The sequence below is a fragment of the Nerophis ophidion genome, linkage group LG01 (genome assembly GCF_033978795.1).
Source record: "Nerophis ophidion isolate RoL-2023_Sa linkage group LG01, RoL_Noph_v1.0, whole genome shotgun sequence".
Classification (NCBI taxonomy): domain Eukaryota; kingdom Metazoa; phylum Chordata; class Actinopteri; order Syngnathiformes; family Syngnathidae; genus Nerophis; species Nerophis ophidion.
The window spans coordinates 43,436,798-43,460,565 of NC_084611.1; the positions used below are offsets into that span (position 1 = coordinate 43,436,798).

The 23,768-nt window shown below is 39.5% G+C and overlaps 1 protein-coding gene and 1 long non-coding RNA gene across 4 annotated transcripts in view; one reads left to right on the top strand and one right to left on the bottom strand.

The window, feature by feature from the left end:
- The window catches only part of LOC133555037 (uncharacterized), a 51,483-nt gene that overhangs the window by 15,617 nt on the left and 12,098 nt on the right, over positions 1 to 23,768 (bottom strand). The gene's annotated exons all lie outside the window — the stretch shown is intronic.
- The window catches only part of hs3st1l2 (heparan sulfate (glucosamine) 3-O-sulfotransferase 1-like 2), a 39,554-nt gene continuing 16,233 nt past the window's right edge, over positions 448 to 23,768 (top strand). The window contains exon 1 of one of the 2 annotated variants that reach the window (XM_061904448.1): positions 448 to 585. The gene's annotated coding sequence lies outside the window, so the exon portion shown is untranslated. Of the gene's footprint in view, positions 586 to 12,531; positions 12,769 to 23,768 lie in introns of those variants that run through there. The other variant, XM_061904441.1, reaches the window with a different exon arrangement.

A 23,768-nucleotide genomic window follows, 5' to 3' on the forward strand; every position in this document is an offset into this window, starting at 1 on the left:
TACCATCATATTGCAGGCTAGACGTATCTCTTATGTGTGACTGCCATCATATTGCAGTCTACACGTATCTCTTATGTGTGACTGCCATCATATTGCAGTCTACACGTATCTCTTATGTGTGACTGCCATCATATTGCAGTCTACATGTATATCTGATGTGTGACTGTAATCATATTGCTGTCTACACGTATCTCTTGTGTGTGACTGTCATCTCTCGCTGTCAGCTCTGTTCGTTTTTGTGTTGTTTTCGTCTATTTTCGTCTCTGTCAGCTCACTGCTTGTGTATGAACCCCTCTCCCACTGATATGATCAACTTCGACGTTGGTTTTTCGACATTCCAGTCAGCTTTTTCACCTAGCCGGATTCTTGCCTTCCTGTCCCGCCTTGTGGCTCCTCTCCCCCGCCACCTGCGGGCTGTGTGTCGAGAACCACCTGGATTACCTGCGCCATTGGACGTGCAGGCCCCCGCCAGGTTTGGTCTTGTGAACGCAAGATCTTTGACAAACAAAACGTTTATCCTGAAGGATTTCTTTACTTCCCGCGGACTTGACTTCCTCTGTGTGACGGAAACATGGCTGAGAGCCGGTGAGTCTGCCCCTCTTAATGAACTTCTGCCTCCGGAGTGTTCTTTCTTTAAATCTCCGCGGTCGTCCGGCCGAAAAGGAAGAGGATTAGCAGTGGTTTTTAAAAATGACTTTAAATGCCGTCAAATCCGCCTGCAATCCTCCTTTTCAAGCTTCGAACTGTGCATGTTTGAGCTTTGGGGGGGGGGGGGGGGGGGGGGGTTTCGGGAGAGGCGCTGAATTACGGGAGGCTCCCAGAAAATCCGGGAGGGTTGGCAAGTATGCCTTATAGTCCGAAAAATACGGCCCATTAATTATGACCGTGGACTTAAAATCATTGTTTTATTCGATGGCCTTCCTGCCCTGACATTTGGCCAAAAAAAACACCAAGAAGGATGACACCCCTAGGAAAAACACAGCAACCTCATGATAAGGCGCTTCTACTTCATGTCTGAAAAGAAGACCGCATTTCAATCAACTAAAATGTGGGATAGGGGGTCCCGATGACAAACACTCGCCACACCACAAAAAGAATATGACATCAATGCGTTAAAAACTGAGCGCAAACCGAGTGAGCGTCAGCGAAGCCAGCGAGAAAACGCCTCTGACAGGCGTGTAATGAGCCTGCGTGAGCATCTCGCACCACTTCATTGTGGCTTTATCTCCTCTCGCTCAGCTGCCGGCTGAACACAAGTAAAAAGGAGAAGGAAAAAAAAGTGAGGGTTTGGAGCAAATTACTCATGCTTATTTATTCGGAGCCTGAAGGATCAACAACAACCCCCCTGCAGGGTGTTGAGTGAGCGCCAAATTGCTTCAGAGGCACAAAATGAGAGACGGGCCATGAGAGTGTTGACCAAGATGTGGTCGGGGCCGAAGAGGAGACGGGATCAGAGCCACAACAAGGAAGAGACCGCTCGGGACCAAGAAGGTGGGGAAGATGGAGGAGCGGTGGGAAGGTCTCAGAGGAAGAGCCGGGCGACACGCACACACATCCTTGCCCCCCCAGAGAAACTCAACAGGGGGTTTGCTTTTTGTTTTTTAGCAAAGAAAACCTTCCCAGCGGCCTCCACCGATAGAAAAGAGCGTACAACTGCAGGTTTCAGCTGGTGGAAGACTTTTGTTGGATGGATGAATGATGGATGGAAGGGGGATGGAGGGGTGTACACATCCTGACATACAAACCCCGTTTCCATATGAGTTGGGAAATTGTGTTAGAAGTAAATATGAACGGAATACAATGATTTGCAAAATCCTTTTCAACCCATATTCAATTGAATGCACTACAAAGATAAGATATTTGATTATCAAACTGATAAACTTTTTTTTTTTTTTGCAAATAATAATTAACTTAGAATTTCATGGCTGTAACACGTGCCAAAGTAGTTGGGAAAGGGCATGTTCACCACTGTGTTACATCACCTTTTCTTTTAACAACACTCAATAAACGTTTGGGAACTAAGGAAACTAATTGTTGAAGCTCTGAGAGTGGAATTCTTTCCCATTCTTGTTTTATGTAGAGCTTCAGTCGTTCAACAGTCCGGAGTCTCCGCTGTCGTATTTTAAGTTTCATAATGCGCAGCACATTTTCGATGGGAGACATGTCTGGACTGCAGGCGAGCCAGGAAAGTACCCACACTCTTTTTTTACGAAGCCATGCTGTTGTAACACGTGCTGAATGTGGCTTGGCATTGTATTGTTGAAATAAGCAGGGGCGTCCATGAAAAAGACGGCGCTTAGATGGCAGCATATGTTGTTCCAAAACCTGTATGTACCTTTCAGCATTAATGGTGCCTTCACAGATGTGTAAGTAACCCATACCTTGGACACTAATGCACCCCCATACCATCACAGATGCTGGCTTTTGAACTTTGCGTGGATAACAGTCTGGATGGTTCGCTTCCCCTTTGGTCCGGATGACACGATGTCGAATATTTACAAAAACAATTTGAAATGTGGACTCATCAGGCCACAGAACACTTTTCCACTTTGTATCAGTCCATCTCAGATGATCTCGGGCCCAGAGAAACGGGCGGCGTTCCTGGATGTTGTTGATAAATGGCTTTCGTTTTGCACAGTAGAGCTTTAACTTGCATTTACAGATGTTGCGACGAACTGTATTTAGTGACAGTGGTTTTCTGAAGTGTTCCTGAGCCCATGTGGTGATATCCTTTAGAGATTGATGTCGGTTTTTGATACAGAGCCGTCTGAGGGATCGAAGGTCACGGTCATTCAATGCTTACGTGGACTGATTTCTCCAGATTTTCTGAACCTTTTGATGACATTATGGACCTTAAATGTCGAAATCCCTAAATGTCTTGCAATTGCACTTTGAGAAACGTTGTTCTTAAACTGTTTGACTATTTGCTCACGCAGTTGTGGACAAAGTGGTGACCCTCACCCCATCCCTGTTTCTGAATTACTTAGCATTTCATGGAAGCTGTTTTTATACCCAATCATGGCACCCACCTGTTCCCAGTTAGCCTGCACACCTGTGGGATGTTCCAAATAAGTGTTTGATGAGCATTCCTGAACTTTATCAATATTTATTGCCACATTTCCCAACTTCTTTGTCACGTGTTGCTGGCATCAAATTCTAAAGTTAATGATTATTTAAAAAAAAAAAAGGTTTACCAGTTTGAACATCAAATATGTTGTCTTTATAGCCTATTCAACTGAATATGGGTTGAAAATGATTTGCAAATCATTGTTTTCCCTTTATATTGACATCTAACACAATTTCCCAACTCATATGGAAACGTGGTTTGTAGATATTCATTGCAGCTTCATACTGAGGCTGCCATTCGAAATGAAGCAAATCGTTTTCCTTCTCAGGTCAACAAAGTGAAATTTAGCCCAAAATACTAAATGATCCTCAAAAGGGTTGTCACCGTACCACAAACTATTCTCCCCTCTCGCCCTCTGGCAGGAGACTACGGTCCATCCAGACCCACACCTCCCGCCGCCTGAACAGTTGATTCCCCTCGGCCATCAGTCACATAAACAATAACAAGATCAGATAGCTCAGTTACAGCTCATTTTAGTACCTATTCTGTGTTATATGTGTTTAGAGTGTCTGCCCTGGGGTCGGTAGGTTGTGAGTTCAAAGCCCGGTCGAGTCATACCAAAGACTATAAAAATGGGACCCATCATCTCCTTGCTTGGCATTCAGCTTCAAGAGTTGGAATTGGGGGTTAAATCACCAAAAAATTATTCCCGGGCGCACCCACCGCTGCTGCCCACTGCTCACCTCACCTCCCTGGGGGTGATCAAGGGTGATGGGTCAAATGCAGAGAATAATTTCACCACACCAAGTGTGTGTGTGACAATCTTTGGTACTTTAACATTAACTTTATGTTGCACGATTGCACCAAGAAAAATTCCTAGTTTGTGAACCGGTTCTCAAAAAATGGCAATAAATACTATTTGGATTCTGATTCTGAAAATGTCAGTCGTCGACACTGTTGCGTTTTGACCAGATGTTCCTCTAAGGGAATTTAAGTTGCTGGTCAATCCCAAGTTATTTTGATGACACATAAGATGGGTTTAAATGATCACCCAGAACAGAATAGGTATTTTGCAATTTATTCCAAAGCTTTGGAGAGACCAACCTAAAAACAACACATTCAAATCGCATCCCCAAGTTGATCTGAAAACATTACAGAAGTGCTGTGTTCTTCAATATGTCCCTCGCCCCCACCCTCCAGAACGAATACACATGTCTATTGTTCTCCTTAGCTGGGGACAGGATGAGATAGGAAAAACGAGTATCTCTCCTCCTCACATTCCTAAAGCCAAGGTTAACTTGCAGTGTACCATGGACATGAGATGGAGAAAAAATAGAAAGAGTACAAAAGGAAAGCACTAGCTATTTCAAATATGACTATAGAAAGAAATAACTCTTAAATATGGATATATGTAGATATCTATCTTCGTCAACGCCGATACCTAGGAATTGACACGATTCTTGCTCGATACTGCAATAAAAATAGGAAAACAAATTACGCACGTGTGTTTATTAAACTTCACTACTTTATCGGAAAAACTGTCCTTAGACATTTCAGATGCATGATAAACTACCGGCTGGTGTCTCACCTTCCCTTTATTTCGAAAATCCTCGAAAAAATTGTTGCCGAGCAGTTAAATGAACACTCAGCGTCTAACAATCTATGTGAAACCTGTCAATCCGAGATCAGGGCAAAACCCTCTACGGAGACAGCCCTCGTAAAAATGACTAATGATCTATTGCTAACGATGGATTCTGATGCGTCATCTATGTTGCTGCTCCTCGATCTTAGCGCTGCTTTCGATACCGTCGATCATAATATTTTATTAGAGCGTATCAACACACGAATTGGTATGTCAGACTTAGCCCTGTCTTGGTTTAACTCTTATCTTACTGACAGGATGCAGTGCGTCTCACATATCTTTGTGTCCTCAGACTATGTTAAGGTAACGTGTGGAGTTCCCCAGGGTTCGGTTCTTGGGCCTGCACTCTTCAGCATCTATATGCTGCCACTAGATGACATCATACGCAAATACGGCATTAGCTTTCACAGTTATGCTGATGACACCCAACTCTACATGCCCCTAAAGCTGACCAACACGCCGGATTGTAGTCAGCTGGAGGCGTGTCTTAATGAAATTAAACAATGGATGTCCGCTAACTTTTTGCAACTCAACGCCCAAAAAACGGAAATGCTGATTATCGGTCCTGCTAGACACCGACCTCTATTTAATAATACAACTTTAACATTTGACAACCAAACAATTAAACAATGCGACTCGGTAAAGAATCTGGGTATTATCTTCCACCCAACTCTCTCCTTTGAGTCACACATTCAAAGCGCTAATAAAACGGCCTTCTTTCATCTCCGTAATCTCGCTAAAATTCGCTCCATTTTGTCCACTAACGACGCTGAGATCATTATCCATGCGTTTGTTACGTCTCGTCTCGACTACTGTAACGTATTATTTTCCGGTCTCCCCATGTCTAGCATTAAAAGACTACAGTTGGTACAAAATGCGGCTGCTAGACTTTTGACAAGAACTGGCTTCCTGTGCACTTAAGATGTGACTTTAAGGTTTTACTATTTAGGTATAAAATACTACACGGCCTAGCTCCAGCCTATCTTGCTGATTGTATTGTACCATATGTCTCGGCAGGAAATCTGCGTTCAAAGGACCCCGGTTATTAGTGATTCCCAGAGCCCAAAAAAAGTCTGCGGGCTATCGAGCGTTTTCTGTTCAGGCTCCAGTACTCTGGAATGCCCTTCCGGTAACAGTTTGAGATACTACCTCAGTAGAAGCTTATAAGTCTCATCTTAAAACTAATTAGTATACTCTAGCCTTTAAATAGACCTCCTTTTTAGACCAGTTGATCTGCCGTTTCTTTTCTTTTTCTCCTATGTTCCCCCCTCCCTTGTGGAGGGGGTCCGGTCCGGTGGCCATGGATGAAGTACTGGCTCTCCAAAATCAGAACCCAGGATCATGTTGGATCAGCTCGACATCCATTGCTTTCGGTCCCCTGGGGGGGACTCCAAGGTTTCTCATAGTCATCATGGTGGACGTCCCACTGGGGTGAGTTTTTCCTTGCCCTTATGTGGGCCCAACCGAGGATATCGTTGTGGTTTGTGCAGCCCTTTGAGGCACTTCTGATTTAGGGCTATATAAATAAACATTGATTGATTGATTGATTGAGATGAAAGAGACATACTTGATATTGCCAAAAGTATTTGGCCAGCCATCCAAATGATGAGAAGCAGGTGTCCTAATCACTTGGTGTATCAAATCAAGCACTTTAGGCATGGGTACTGTTTTTACAAACATTTGTGAAAATGCCACCTGTGCAACAGATCCAGAGATGAAATGTCCTCGGTCCTAAATATTCCAAAGTCGACTGTCGGTTTTATTATAAGAAAATGGAAGAGTTTGGGAACAACAGCAACTCAGCCACCAAGTGGTAGGCCACATAAACTGACAAAGAGGGGTCAGCGGAGGAACAAATGTTAATTGCTGTTGCGTGAAAAAATTACGATATCCCATGTATTTGAGTTTGTTCAAGGCTAGTTTATTCAATTGTTATCCAGGCAAACTCAACTAAACCAACATCTCTTAGGGCTCTATTCACTTTTACGAAAAAAGCCAATCGTAAAAACCTCCTTAAAAATCTGGGTTCAGTGTCAGCGCTATTTTGGCTTGCAGACTATAATTTAGTCTTGGACCCATCACTGCTAATCGCGCTTTCTCTCCCTCTCTTGTCAATCCATGTCCATAGTGCACAATAAGAGCAAGAAAGCTAAAAAAGTACACAACATTTCTGCATGGCGGGGGTGAATGTTCACATGTTTAAGGGGGCGTGGTGAGGAGAGGTTCATTTGCTTCTAACAACCCCGCTTCCCAAAATGAACGAAAAAATGGCTTGTAAACAGGTCTGTAAAATTATATCTATGGACATTTTTATTTCGAAAAAAACACCATTACATGTGTGCCGTGTGATACAGTCTGGTGTACCTATTTGGGTTAAAGATATTTTTTGCCAACCAGTAATAATAATCTGCAAATTATGTGTCGTTGTTGAGTGTTGGTGCTGTCTAGAGCTCGGCAGCGTAGCCGTGTAATACTCTTCCATATCAGTAGGTGGCAGCCGGTAGTTAATTGCTTTGTAGATGTTGGGAACAGGTTGTGTGAGACGACAAGGGTTTGTCAGTCGTATCTAATGCTTATACTAAAAATAAACAAAAGGCGAGTGCCCCTAAAAAAATGCATTGAAGCTTAGGGAAGGTTATGCAGAATGAAACTAAAACCTAACTGGCTACAAAGTAAACAAAAACAGAATGCTGGACGACAGCAAAGACTTATTGTGGAGCAAATACAAAGTACATCCGAACATGACATGACAATAAACAATGTCCCCACAAAGAAGGATAAAAACAACTGAAATATTCTAAAAAACAGCAAAAAAAGTGAAAATAAGTCAGGGTGTGATGTGACAGGTGGTGACAGTACACCTACTTAGAGACAAGACCTATAGTGATGCATGCTTGCTTATGCTTTAAAGTCATATCCAACTATTGCCACAACAAATTTTTATTGTCAACTGAGTTTCATTTTTTAATGATTTCTGCTGGTGGTGTGCCTCTGGATTTTTTCAATGAAAAAAATGTGCCTCTGCTCAAAAAAAGTTTGAAAAACACTGATGTAGACCACAATGAAGTGTTTTAAATGTACAAACCCCGTTTCCATATGAATTGGGAAATTGTGTTAGATGTAAATACAAACGGAATACAATGATTTGCAAATCCTTTTCAACCCATATTCAGTTGAATGCACTACAAAGACAAGATATTTGATGTTCAATCTCATAAACTTTATTTTTTTTGCAAATAAGAATTAACTTAGAATTTCATGGCTGCAACACGTGCCAAAGTAGTTGGGAAAGGGCCTGTTCACCACTGTGCTATATCACATTTTCTTTTAAAAACATTCAATAAACGTTTGGGAACTAAGGAAACTAATTGTTGAAGCTTTAAAAAGTGGAATTATTTACCATTCTTACTTGATGTACAGCTTAAGTTGTTCAACAGTCCGGGGTCTTGTTGTCATATTTTACGCTTCATAATGCGCCACACATTTTCAATGGGAGACATGTCTGGACTGCAGGCGGGCCAGGAAAGTACTTGCACTCTTTTACTACAAAACCACGCTGTTGTAACACGTGGCTTGGCATTGTTTTGCTGAAATAAGCAAGGGCGTCCATGATAACGTTGCTTGGATGACAACATATGTTCTTCCAAAACCTGTATGGACCATTTAGTATTAATGGTGCCTTCACAGATGTGTAAGTTACCCATGCCTTGGGCACTAATACACCCCCATTCCATCACAGATGCTGGCTTTTGAACTTTGCGCCTATAACAATCCGGATGGTTATTTTCCTCTTTGTTCCAGAAGAGACCACGTCCACTGTTTCCAAATATAATTTGAAATGTGGACTCGTCAGACCACAGAACACTTTTCCACTTTGCATCAGTCCATCTTAAATGAGCTCGGGCCCAGCAAAGCTGGCAGCGTTTCTGGATGTTGTTGATAAATGGCTTTCGCTTTGCATAGTAGAGTTTTAACTTGCACTTACAGATGTAGCGACCAACTGTAGTTACTGACCGGGGTTTTATGAAGTGTCCCTGAGCCCATGTGGTGATATCCTTTACACACTGATGTCGGTTTTTGGTGCAGTACCGCCTGAGGGATCAAAAGTCCGTAATATCATCGCTTACGTGCAGTGATTTCTCCAGATTCTCTGAACCTTTTGATGATTTAACAGACCGTAGATGGTAAAATCCCTAAATTCCTTGCAATAGCTCGTTGATAACTGTTGTTCTAAAACTGTTCGACAATTTGCTTACAAAGTGGTGACCCTCACCCCATCCTTGTTTGTGAATTACTTAGCATTTCATGGAAGCTGCTTTTATACCCAATCATGGCACCCACCTGTTCCCAATTAGCCTGCACACCTGTGGGATGTTCCAAATAAGTGTTTGATGAGCATTCCTTCACTTTATCCGTATTTATTGCCACCTTTCCCAACTTCTTTGTCACGTGTTGCTGGCATCAAATTCTAAAGTTAATGATTAGTTGCAAAAAAAAAAATGTTTTTTAGTTTGAACATCAAATATGTTGTCTTTGTAGCATACTCAACTGAATATTTGTTGAAAACGATTTGCAAATTATTATACTCCGTTTATATTTACATCTAACACAATTTCCCAACTCCTAAGGAAACAGGGTTTGTAGAAAAAAACAAGATACAGCCCCTTTGAAACATCTAATTTTGCTAGTCATATTAAAGATAAAGAGTCAGCCCTTTGCGACCCCACCCAAACACATCCCCCCCCATCCTTTCAGAGGAACTCTCTAATGTCACATTAGCAGGCTGAACGCTAAATACTGATTAGCATGATGTACTTCATAAAATAGACAAATAATAAATATATAGATGGAACACTGAATTCAGTCTTTGTGTCTCCTAAAGTTCCCTAAAACCAAAATAGGAGTCAGGTATCGTCACATCACCACACTGTCAGACATCATTTCTGGACCACCACAAAAGTCAAAGCTTTTGTACAAACCCCGTTTCCATATGAGTTAAGAAATTGTGTTAGAAGTAAATATAAACGGAATACAATGGTTTGCAATTAATTTTCAACCCATATTTAGTTGAATATGCTACGACAACATATTTTATGTTCAAACTGATAAACATTTTTTTTTTTTGCAAATAATCTGTAATGACTGATTGGCATAGTAATGCCGGGTTTGTCCCTCCGTGGATGCGTCGACAAGAACACAGCAATGGTAAGTTTAAATGATTTATTAAACTTAACAAAAGCAGGCTCAGAACAAAAATAGGGACCCAGGATAGCTCAATGGTCAACACTAGAGGCTTCACGGTGGAAGAGGGGTTAGTGCATCTGCCTCACAATACGAAGTTCCTGCAGTCCTGGGTTCAAATCCAGGCTCGGGATCCATCTGTGTGGAGTTTGCATGTTCTCCCTGTGAATGCGTGGGTTCCCTCCGGGTACTCCGGCTTCCTCCCACTTACAAAGACATGCACCTGGGGATAGGTTGATTGGCAACACTAAAATTGGCCCTAGTGTGTGAATTTGAGTGTGAATGTTGTCTGTCTATCTGTGTTGGCCCTGCGATGAGGTGGCGACTTGTCCAGGGTGTACCCTGCCTTCCGCCCGATTGTAGCTGAGATAGGCACCAGCGCCCCCCGCGACCCCGAAAGGGAATAAGCGGTAGAAAATGGATGGATGGAGAACAAAAATACTGGAGCTGACAGACAAAAATAAACCAAGGGCGCTAGCATAAAAGCTAGGAATAGAAAACAGAAAAACTAAAACTGGCACAAAGGCACACAAAAAGGAAAAACAATTCATCAGCGTGAGAGCTGGAATAAAACAGAGGCTTAGCGTGAAAAGCTAGCGAGAAAATACATACGTGAAGTCAGTCGATACTGTTGCTCATAGGCAAATTATGAACTCAGACTGAACAAAGAAAAGAGGAAGGTTTATATAAGGAGTAAGTTTTTCCACCTACATCTTTTTTATATATAGTTTTCTATGTGTAGAAAACAAGGAGCAGGTGAAATCAATGTGTAACCAAGCTGACTGACTAAACAGGAAGTAAGCTGGTCTGACGGAGAATGAGACAATGGAACAATAAACAATATGTGAAGATCCGAGTAACGGATCGCAACATAATCATTAACTTTAGAATTTGATGACAGCAACACGTGACAAAGAAGTTGAGAAAGGTGGCAATAAATACTGATAAAGTTGAGGAATTTTCATCAAACACTTATTTGGAACATCCCACAGGTGTGCAGGCTAATTAAGAACAGGTGGGTGCCATGATTGCGTATAAAAATAGCTTCCCAAAAAATGCTCAGTCTTTCACAAGAAAGGAGGGGGCGAGTTACACCCCTTTGTCCACAACTGCGTGAGCAAATAGTCAAACAGTTTAAGAACCAAGTTTCTCAAAGTGCAATTGCAAGAAATTTAGGGATTTCAACATCTACGCTCCATAATATCATCAAAAGGTTCAGAGAATCTGGAGAAATCACTCCACATGAGCGGCATGGCCGGAAACCAACATTGAATGACTGTGACCTTCGATCCCTCAGATGGCACTGTATCATAAACCGACATCAATCTCTGAAGGATATCACCACATGGGCTCAGGAACACTTCAGAAAACCACTGTCACTAAATATAGTTGGTCGCTACATCTGTAAATGCAAGTTAAAGCTCTACTATGCAAAGCAAAAGCCATTTATCAACAACATCCAGAAACGCCGCCGGCTTCTTTGGGCCCGAGATCATCTAAGATGGACTGATGCAAAGTGTAAAAGTGTTCTGTGGTCTGACGAGTCCACATTTCAAATTGTTTTTGGAAATATTCGACATGGGGAAACAAAGCATCCAGACTGTTATTGACACAAAGTTCAATAGCCAGCATCTGTGATGGAATGTGGTTGCAACAGTTCCCAAGGCATGGGTAACTTACACATCTGTGAAGGCACCATTAATGCTGAAAGGTACATACAGGTTTTGGTGCCATCTATGCTGCCATCTATGCGCCGTCTTTTTCATGGATGCCCCTGTTTATTTCAGCAAAACAACACCAAGCCACATTCAGCACGTGTTTCAACAGCGTGGCTTCGTAAAAAAAGAGTGCGGGTACTTTCCTGGCCCGCCTGCAGTCCAGACCTGTCCCCCATCGAAAATGTGTGGCGCATTATGAAGCGTAAAATACGATAGCCGAGACCCCGGTCTGTTGAACGACTGAAGCTCTACATAAAACAAGAACGGGAAAGAATTCCACTTTCAAAGCTTCAACAATTAGTTTCCTCAGTTCCCAAACGTTTATGGAGTGTTGTTAAAAGAAAAGGTGATGTAACACAGTGGTGAACATGGCCTTTCCCAACTACTTTGGCATGTGTTGCAGCCATGAAATTCTAAGTTAATTTATTTGCCAAAAAAAATAAAGTTTGTGAGTTTGAACATCAAATATCTTGTCTTTGTAGTGCATTCAACTGAATATGTGTTGAAAATGATTTGCAAATCATTGTATCCCGTTTATATTTACATCTAACACAATTTCCCAACTCAAATGGAAATGGGGTTTGTAGATTAAAAACCATAAAAAAAGAAAGAAGAATAAATAAAACTAAAAAAAGCTTGTCTGCCCTGTGATATGAGGACAATAAAGAAAGGAAATGCCGAGGCGTCAAATTGTTTTTGCCTTTGTGTGTTGTTTTCTTCCGGCGCTCTCTGACTTATTTATGATTTAATGACTCGTGGAGGAGGAGGGAGGTTAGGAACTGGAAATCATCTTCAGGGGGGGTGGGTCAATCCTGATGCGACGGAAATGAAAGACAAGAGGTAGAAAGGAAGAAATAGTGTGTGTGTGTGTGTGTGTGTGTGTGTTGGGGTCCCTAAGGCTTGTGTGTATACTTCACAGACATATTCCCTCCCGCTTAGTCAGTCAGCGACGCACGCTCAGCAAGTCGGCAGCACAAAACTGTAGCTCTCTCTCTCTCACACACTTACACGCACACTTACACCCACACACACACACACACACACACACACACTTACACACACTTCCTCCGGTGACGGCAGGCAGACACCCAAAGAGTCAGGTAAGACCTCTTCTTGCCTTCAAACTTGTGTTTTCATATGGCGCGCTGCTTCTAATTTACTGGTTCTGTTGTGTTGCTTTTTCCACAAAGTGTGTCACCACAAGAAACACACAGAAAAGGAACACATACGTTGTAAATATGTTCCCTTCAAATATCTTTTTTAGGAAACGCCTCGGTTTTCCGCAGCGTCAGTGTCTACAATAGAGATGCAAGGGTTTGAGCATTTCATATTACAATTATTGTGACCAAAATGATCACAATTATATTTACTATCACGCTAAAAAGAGGCTCCAGAAACCCCCGCGACCCCAAAAGGGACAAGCGGTAGGAAATGGATGGATGGATGGATAAGAATGTGCTGAAATTGTACATAGACACTTCAATAAGACCAATACACACCTTATACCGTATTTTTCCGAGTATAAGTTGCTCCGGAGTATAAGTCGCACTTGCCGAAAATGCATAATAAAGAAGGAAAAAAAAAAAAACATATATAAGTCGCACTGGAGTATAAGTCGCATTTTTTGGGAAAATGTATTTGATAAAACCCAACACCAAGAATAGACATTTGTAGGCAATTAAAATTTAAAGCTGCAAGCAGCGATGGACGGGACCGCTTTGGCTGTTGCCCCCGCGACCCAAGCCCAGATAAGCGGTAGAAGATGGATGGATGGATTATTACACAGAGAAAAAGTTGTATACACATGTGTTATACATCAGTCTCATAGTAATAACAGTTGTAAAGTGGCTTGGGCATTTTATAAGGATGCCTTGGTGCCGCTATTTTGAGACTCTAATGCATGGTGAATGTAATGCAGTTGTTGTATTGAAGTGGGAATAACAAACTTCCTGTTGATTTTAGTTGGGGGCGGTCAGTGTATGAAATATAAGTCTCAGTGAGACCTATAAATGATAAATGGGTTGTACTTGTATAGCGCTTTTCTACCTTCAAGGTACTCACTGCGCTTTGACACTACTTCCACATTTACCCATTCACACATACATTTACACACTGATGGAGGGAGCTGCCATGCAAGGCGCTAACCAGCACCCATCAGGAGCAAGGGTGAAGTGTCTTGCTCAGGACACAACGGATGTGACGAGGTTGGTACTAGGTTGGGATTGAACCACGGACCCTCGGGTAGCACACATCCACTCCTTCACTGCGCCACGCCGTCCCCATATTGAGGTTTTTGTTTGATGAGTGTATGACAGTCCTACAGTGAGTTAGAAACAGTTTTGTCTGAGCAGGAAGCAGCCATTTTGTGACAGAGGTAGCACAACAGCAGCAGCGCAATGGGGCGGCATAGCTCGGTTGGTAGAGTGGCCGTGTCAGCAACTTGAGGGTTGCAGGTTCGATTCCCGCTTGTGCCATCCTAGTTATTGCCGTTGTGTCCTTGGGCAAGACACTTTACCCACCTGCTCCCAGTGCCACCCACACTGGTTTAAATGTAACTTAGATATTGGGTGTCACTATGTAAAGCGCTTTGAGTCACTTGAGAAAAGCGCTATATAAATATAATTCACTTCACTTCACTTCACTTCTTTGCAGGCTCATAAAATCCAAACCGGGGTAGTAATTCAAACTCTTTCATCAACTTTTAATCAGAGGGGTTCAATCTCTCTTCTGTGTTCATTTGAAGCCAAAACGACAAACGGCCTCAGAGGAGATAATGTTTGAAAAAAAAAGCGTCATTTTTTAGCCAACTTTTGTATTGAAGTTGGAATAGCAAACTTCCTGTTGATTTTAGCCGGGGGATGTCAGTGGATGAAATATAGGTCTAACTGAAACCTACACAGTGGTTTTCGTTTCATGTTTCTACGACATTACTGCTGGAAGTTACAGAGAGTTTTGTCTGTGTTTTCTTCCTAGGGGCCGCTAGATTGCAATTTTGAGTTTCAGGGTTTGGTTTTTTGATGAGATCGCAATTTTCGCCAATCCTGATGTGTGTGTCAAATTTGGTGAGTTTTGAAGCATGTTAAGGGGGTCAAATTACAGCTCAAAGAGGCGGTGGTATAACAATAAAAAATAATAATAATAATATTAAAACCTTAGAAATTCAATAGGGTCCTCTGTCCCAAAGGGACATCGGTCCCTAATAAATAAAGAATAGTGAACAACAGGCTGAATAAGTGTACGTTATATGAGGCATAAATAACCAACTGAGAAGGTGCCTGCTATGTTAACGTAACATATTATGGTAATAGTCATTCAAATAACTATAACATATAGAACATGTTACACCTTTACCAAACAATCTGTCACTCCTAATCGCTAAATCCCATGAAATCTTATATGTCTAGTCCGGGGGTCGGCAACCCGCGGCTCTGGAGCCGCATGCGGCTCTTTAGTGCCGCCCTAGTGGCTCTCTGGAGCTTTTTCAAAAATGTATGAAAAATTCAAATAAGGCAACAAGAGAAGTATCCTACACTTCTCTTTTGTAAAGTAAATCTGAACAGCCGATATAGGCATCTACATCAACTATATGATATGCCTGAGAAGCTGGACAGGACAAAAAACAAAAACAACAAAAAAATGTATGAAAAATGGAAAAAAATGAGAGGAAAAAAAAATACATTTTTTTGTTTGAATATATTTTCTGTAAGAGGACAAACATGACACAAACCTCCCTAATTGTTATTAAAGCACACTGTTTATATTAAACATGCGTAACTGATTCGAGTATTTGGCGAGTGCCGTTTTGTCCTACTAATTTTGACGGTCCTTGAACTCACCGTAGTTTGTTTACATCGGGGGTGTCCAAACTTTTTCCACAGAGGGCCGCACACGGAAAAATTTAAGCATGCAGGGGCCATTTTGATATTTTTCATTTTCAAACCATAACAAAATATATGGCTTTTTTATTTTAATCCTTAGGGCTCCTGGGGAGCATAGAGGGTCTCACTCACTAAATTTTTTAAAAATAAGTCAAATTATTATTATTATTTTTTATTTAATGCTGACAGTAAAGCTCTATATCAACTTGAGGTTGATATAAAGTAAAACAAATAAGGTTTTATGCATTTTCTGTCAAAGACAACTTTGTTTTTTATAGTTAAACTGAAACATGCAGTATTTAGATGGATAGATATTACTTTATTGATTCCTTCAGGAGAGTTCCTTTATTTAGCAATTAAAGCCCTCATAGATCAATAATGCAGGACACCATTGATTTTAAATATTTAATATTTTTGAGTAATCACAGTGAAAAGTTAAATAAAATCCTACTAAATATATTTGAGATCCGAAATATTCCCCACTCATAAAGTGGTACATTTTTATTTGTTTTTTTTTTACTTTTAACACTTAAATTTCAAGATCAACTTCCGATATATCTGTCGATTTTAAGTTTGAACTATTATTTTGTTTGTTTTATGCTCTTTTGTCAAAACTTTGTTTTTATATGGCAACCACACAACACATGCAATATTTTTTCCACATAAAACATTTCAAAGTGATAATTTTTAAGTAATAATTCATTATAACATAGATTGATTGATTAATTGATACTTTTATTAGTAGATTGCACAGTACAGTACATATTCAGTACAATTGACCACTAAATGGTAAAATCTGAATAAGTTTTTCAAATTATCAATTCATGGTAAGATTTTTTTGTCCTTTTTTTTTTTGGAGCAATGGAAAAAAAAAAGAAAATAAAGACAAAAGGAACAACAACAAAAAATTGCCTGCATGGCAGCTTTGTGTCAACATTGCCACTTTTTCTTATTATATTTCACCTCATGCCACTTTTTTGAAAGGTTTTCTTTGATTTTTGCAATACTATCAATTTTGCAATTTTTGCAGAATGTGTGGCGGGCCGGTCAACGATTAGCTGTGGGCCGCAAATGGCCCCCGTGCCGCACTTTGGACACCCCTGGTTTACATGTACAACTTTCTAAGATGTGTTTTATGCCACTTCTTTTTCTGTCTCATTTTGTCCACCAAAATTTGAATGTGCATGAATGCACAAAGGTGAGTTTTGTTGATGTTATTGACTTGTGTGGAGTGCTAATCAATCGATGCTAACATGCTATTTAGGCTAGCTATATGTACATATTGCATCATTATGCCTCATTTGTAGCTATATTTGAGCTCATTTAGTTTCCTTTAAGTCCTCTTAATTCAATTTATATCTCACGACACACTATCTGTATGTAATATGGCTTTTAGATTTTTAAAGCCGCTTCAGACACATTTTATTTTTTATTTTTGGTCCAATATGGCTTTTTCAACATTTTGGGTTGCCGACCCCTGGTCTAGTCTTTTACATGAATGAGCTAAATAATATTATTTGATATTTTACGGTAATGTGTTAATAATTTCACACATAAGTCGCTCCTGAGTATGAGTCGCAGCCCCGGCCAAACTATGAAAAAACTGTGACTTATAGTCCAAAAAATACGTTACACAATGTAAGAAACATTTGATATTGTTCTGACTTCTTCAGTCATATTGTTTTTGAGCGCATGCAGTAGGAAGGGGAATCACATGGCCCCATTTGGCACGGTTTTACCCGACACGTGAAACGTGACGAATCGGGGCTGCACTAATCGCTTTACCAGAAGACGGTGTTGAATATCTTAATTTATCTTAACGTCTTGTTTTGTGGCTTTTGCAACTTTGACCACAGCGTCAGTTGCTACGGAGAGAGACGCTTTCCATCATTTTCAGCAGATTGCATTGCAAAATGATGACCCCGCCCGCCCCGGAATTGGGGCCAAATGAATGCCTTTACCGTAGATCAGAGGTGTCCAAAGTCGCCAATTGTGGCCCGCGGCTAATTTTCTGTTTTTCTTTAAAACTGTCAATGCTCAAAAAATAATAATGAATCAAAATCAATGTAGACTTACTGACCTATTGAAGGCTCAAATTACTTCACATCAAATATTGTACTTCAAAATATCTTAAATGTTGCAAATTTGCGGTTTTCTATAAAAAAAACTGAGTTTTCTACAACAAAAAGGGCATAAAAAAAATTAGTCTCAAGCTATGGTACTCTGGCTTTGTTTAGTGTTGCCAAATAATTAATTAAATATTCAAACACAGTGTCACTGTTCAAACTGTGTGTAATAATAAATATACTTGCTAAATAAAACGACGGACTTGTTTTTAAGGAATTGTTAGGCCTACTATGCTATTGTGTTTTAATGTTGCTGGTTATGGTTGGTACTAGGTAGAGCCAAGCGAGGCCCTCTTTGAGCCCCAAGAATGTTTAACTAGCTGTCTTGGTTGACAAGACTCTGCAACATTACGTGGGCATTGGGGGCGGTACCTCTGGATTGGCAAACCGGGGTGGTGGTCCCTCTCTTTAAGAAGGAGGACCGGAGGGTGTGTTCTAACTATTGTGGAATCACACTCCTCAGCCTTCCCGGTAAGGTTTATTCAGGTGTACTGGAGAGGAGGCTACGCCGGATAGTCCAACCTCGGATTCAGGAGGAACAGTGTGGTTTTTGTGCTGGTCGTGGAACTTTGGACTAGCTCTATACTCTCGGCAGGGTTCTTGAGGGTGCATGGGAGTTTGCCCAACCAGTCTACATGTGCTTTGTGGACTTGGAGAAGGCATTCGACCGTGTCCCTCGGCAAGTCCTGTGGGGAGTGCTCAGAGAGTATGGGGTATCCGACTGTCTTATTGTGGCAGTCCGCTCCCTGTATGATCAGTGTCAGAGCTTGGTCCGCATTGCCGGCAGTAAGTCGGACCCGTTTCCAGTGAGGGTTGGACTCCGCCAAGGCTGCCCTTTGTCACCCATTCTGTTCATAACTTTTATGGACAGAATTTGTAGGCACAGCCAAGGCGTTGAGGGGATCCGGTTTGGTGGCCACGGGATTAGGTCTCTGCTTTTTGCAGATGATGTAGTCCTGATGGCTTCATCTGGCCGGGATCTTCAGCTCTCACTGGATCGGTTCGCAGCCGAGTGTGAAGCGGCCGGAATGAGAATCAGCACCTCCAAGTCCGAGTCCATGGTTCTCGCCCGGAAAAGGGTGGAGTGCCATCTCCGGGTTGGGGAGGAGACCCTGCCCCAAGTGGAGGAGTTCAAGTACCTAGGAGTCTTGTTCACGAGTGGGGGAAGAGTGGATCGTGAGATCGACAGGCGGATCGGTGCGGCGTCTTGAGTAATGTGGACACTGTATCGATCTGTTGTGGTGAAGAAGGAGCTGAGCCGGAAGGCGAAGCTCTCAATTTACCGGTCGATCTACGTTCCCATCCTCGCTTATGGTCATGAGTTTTGGGATATGACCAAAAGGACAAGATCACGTGTACAAGCTGCCGCAATGAGTTTCCTCCGCCGGGTGGCGGGTCTCTCCCTTAGAGATAGGGTGAGACCGGACGGAGTTCAGCGTAAAGCCGCTGCTCCTCCACATGGAGAGGAGCCAGATGAGGTGGTTCGGACATCTGGTCAGGATGCCACCTGAACGGTTCCCTTAGGAAAGACCCAGGACATGTTGGGAAGACTGGGCTTCTCTGCTTAGGCTGCTGCCCCCGATGCCCAATCTCGGAAAAGCGGAAGAAGCTTCAGTGCTTAATGATATACTTTGTCACCTATAACTCAATGTTCTATTTTTAAATATAAATCAAATCTGTTGATTGAATTTGTTTCTAAATAAAATAATGTATTGAAATGGCCACGCCATACTTGACGTTTCAGTTTAGACACCCTTGATCAAAAATATTAAAAGCTTTCAAAATAAAAATTAAAAATAAACTTCAAATATAAACAATGCTTAATTAGTTTGTTCAGTAAAAAATAAATTAATGAAAACTTATGAATGATTAATTTGAAAAAACACAACAACAATAATAAATACTCTTAAATATGTAACTCAAAATTCTTGTTTTTGTACAGGCAGAATTGTTGACACAAGGTTATGCAGTTAAAAATCATATTAATATTATTATTATTATTATTAATTTTATTCTTACATGGGGAAAAAACAACAGTAAAATTTAAGAAAAAGAGCAAAAAAGGTATGTAATGAGAAAAAGCTGACATTTTAAAACTAATAATTAATAATAATATACTTGGTCACCCATAACACAATGATTTGTCCTTAAATGTAAATATCATCTGTTTATGAAACTTGTTTTTGAATTAAAAAAAACACCCCATACTTGACTTTTCAGTTCAGATACACTTAATCTAAAATATTACAAGCTTTCAAAAAAAATAATAATAATGTACCTAAAATACAAACGTTTAACCATTTAGTTAACTACAAAATTGAATAATGCTAACTTATGAATTATTAATAATAAACACAGTGAAATATGTAACTCAACATTATTATTTCTGCACAGGCATACTTTTTACACACAGGTTATGCACTTAATCATATTATTATTAGTATTGTTATTCTATTCTTAAAAAAAACAACAGTAAAATGTAAGAAAAAAATTGATATGTAGTGAGAAAAAGCTGCCATTTTAAACAGATAATTAATAACACAACATTTTGTCCTTCACTATATATATATATATATATATATATATATATATATATATATATATATATATATATATATATATATAATATCTCTTTATAGAATTAGTTTTTAAGTAAAAAAAAGTATCAAAAAGGCCACCCCACACTTGACTTTTCAGTTTAGGTACCCTTGACGAATATTAAAAGCTTTCAAAATAAAAATGAAATAAACTTCAAATATAAATAATGCCTAATTAGTTTGTTCAGTAAAAAATAAAATGAAAACTTATGAATTAATTTAAAAATCACAACAACAATAATAAATACTGTTAAATAAGTAACTCAAAATTATTATTTTTGTACAGGCAGAATTTTTGACACAAGGTTATGCAGTTAAACAATCATAATATTATTATTATTATTTAATTTTATTCTTACATGGGAAAAAACAACAACAGTAAAATGTAAGAAAAAAAGAGCAAAATAGGTATGTAATGATAAAAAGCTGAAATTTTAAACTAATAATAATAATATACTTGGTCACCTATAACACAGTGTTTTGTCTTTAAATATAAATATAATCTGTTTATAGAACTTGTTTTTAAATTAAAAAAGCCACCCCACGCTTGACTTTTTAGTTCAGATACACTTAATCCAAAATGTTAAAAGCTTTCAAGATAAAAATGTACCTAAAATACAAACATTTAACTAGTTAGTTAAGCACAAAATTTAATAATGCTAACTTATGAATTATTAATAATAAACACTGTTAAATATGTAACTCAACATTATTATTTCTGTACAGGCATACTTTTTGACACACAGGTTATGCAGTTAAACAATCATATTATTATTAGTATCGTTATTCTATGCTTACAAAAAACAACAGTAAAATGTAAGAAAAAAAATTGATATGTAGTGAGAAAAAGCTGCCATTTTTAAACAGATAATTAACAATAATATACACTAATAACACAACATTTTGTCCTTCACTATATATAATATCTGTTAGTAGAATTTGTTTTTAAGTCAAAAAGTATCAAAATGGCCACCCCACACTTGACTTTTCAGTTTAGACACCCTTGACGAATATTAAAAGCTTCCAAAATAAAAATGAAATATCGTTAAAATATAAACAGCGTTTAGTTAAGTAAAAAATAAAGTAATGCTAACTTTAAACACTGTCAAATATGTAACTCAACATTAATATTTTTGTACATGCAGAATTTTAGACACAAAACGTTATGCAGTTAAACAATCATTATTATGTTTGTTTTTTTATTCTATTCAGACGTGGGGAAAAACAATAGTAAAATGCAAGGAAAAAGAGCAAAAAAAACCAGTACGTAATGAGACAAAGCTGAAATTTTAAAACTGATAATCAATAATAGCACATGTAGTCACTTATAATACAAAGCTGACACAATATGTGAAGAGAAGTGAATAATATTAATATAGCGCTTTTTTTCTAGTGACTCAAAGCACTATATAGTATATACTGTAGCAGGGGTCACCAACCTTTTTGAAACCAAGAGCTACTTCTTGGGTACTGATTAATCCGAAGGGCTACCAGTTTGATACACACTTAAACAAATTGCCAGAAATAGCCAATTTGCTCAATTTACCTTTATTAAATACATCTATATATATATATATATAAAAAATGGGTATTTCTGTCCGTCATTCTGTCGTACATTTTTTTTCCTTCTACGGAAGGTTTTTTGTAGAGAATAAATGATAAAAAAAAAAAACACTTAATTGAACGGTTTAAAAGAGGAGAAAACAGGAAAAAAATGGAAATTAAATTTTAAAACATAGTTTTTCTTCAATTTTAACTCTTTACATTTTAAAATTCAACCAAAAAAAAGAAGAGAAAACCTACCTAATTCGAATCTTTTTGAAAAAAATTTTTAAAAAGAATTTATGGAACATCATTAGTAATTTTTCCTGATTAGGATTAATCTTAGAATTCTAATGACATGTTTTAAATAGGTTAAAATCCAATCTGCACTTTGTTAGACTATATAACAAATTGGACCAAGCTATATTTCTTACAAAGACAAATCATTATTTCTTCTAGATTTTCCAGAACGAAAAATGTAAAAGAAATTCAAAAGACTTTGAAATAAGATTAAAATTTGATTCTACAGATTTTCTAGATTTTCCAGAATATTTTTTTTTTAATTTTAATCATAATAAATTTGAAGAAATATTTCACAAATATTGTTCTTTGAAAAAACATAGGCTAAAATTAAGAATTAAATTAAAATGTATTTATTATTCTTTACAATAAAAAAAAAATTACTTGAACATTGATTTAAATTGTCAGGAAAGAAGAGGAAGGAATTTAAAAGGTAAAAAGGTATATGTGTTTAAAAATCCTAAAATCATTTTTAAGGTTGTATTTTTTCTCCCCAAAAAATTTTCTGAAAGTTATAAGAAGCAAAGTAAAAAAATAAATGAATTTATTTAAACAAGTGAAAACCAAGTCTTTAAAATATTTTCTTGGATTTTCAAATTCTATTTGAGTTTTGTTTCTCGTAGAATTAAAAATGTCGAGCAAAGCGAGACACTAGTTTGCTAGTAAATAAATACAATTTAAAAAAGAGAGGAAGCTCACTGGTAAGTGCTGCTATTTGAGCTATTTTTAGAACAGGCCAGCGGGCGACTCATCTGGTCCTCACGGGTGACCTGGTGCCCACGGGCACCGCGTTGGTGACCCCTGGTATATAGTATACTATATAGATAGTGAAACCCAATATCTAATTTTTATTTTTAAAGCAGTGTGGTTGGCACTGGGAGCAGGTGGGTCAAGTGTCTTGCCCAAGGATACAACGGCAGTGACTAGAATGGCGGAAGCGGGGATCGAACCTGCAACCCTCAAGTTGCTGGCACGGCCGCTCTACCAACAGAGCTAAATCTGTATTTTGCATTTTTTTCAACCAAAAAATATCAATATGGCTCCTCCATTATTGACTTTTCAGTATGTGGCCCTCGGTGGAAAAGTTTGTATCACGTAAAGTTTGAAAAAAGAAATCGATATTTTGATTTGAGGATCGATATTAGAGCGCAAAGATCTGGAATCGGCAGTATCGATCTTTCAGTCGTCGCCGTCCTTTGGGTGTGCTGCCCAGGTGACGAGGTCCAGACACACCTGATGGAGGATGGGCAACGCAATCGCCGGCTGACACCATTTGCTGAGCTGGCTCTTCGTCTGCATGTGTTTAACCCAGAAAAACAGCCCGAGTTTTGACCCCGATAATATTTGGGCGCGCTGGTCCGTGATGATATTGACCAGACACAACACACCCGCCCCCATCTGTCAGCTGGCCCTGGTTCCAGGCGCAGCAACCCAACCACCCCCCCCACCCACCCCCCCACCCCACACACACACACACAGGAGTTACACTCAGCACGCGACAGGGAATCTGGGAAAAAAAAAAAACAGCAATCAAAGATGGGAGTCTGGCGCCCTGGCCGTTGTGCTTCCTGTCGCCACGGGAAGACACACGCGTGCCCGTGGGCTAAAATGCGCCGCAAGAGAATGAAGGCGACGCTCCAGTTTTTGCGTCTTTTTC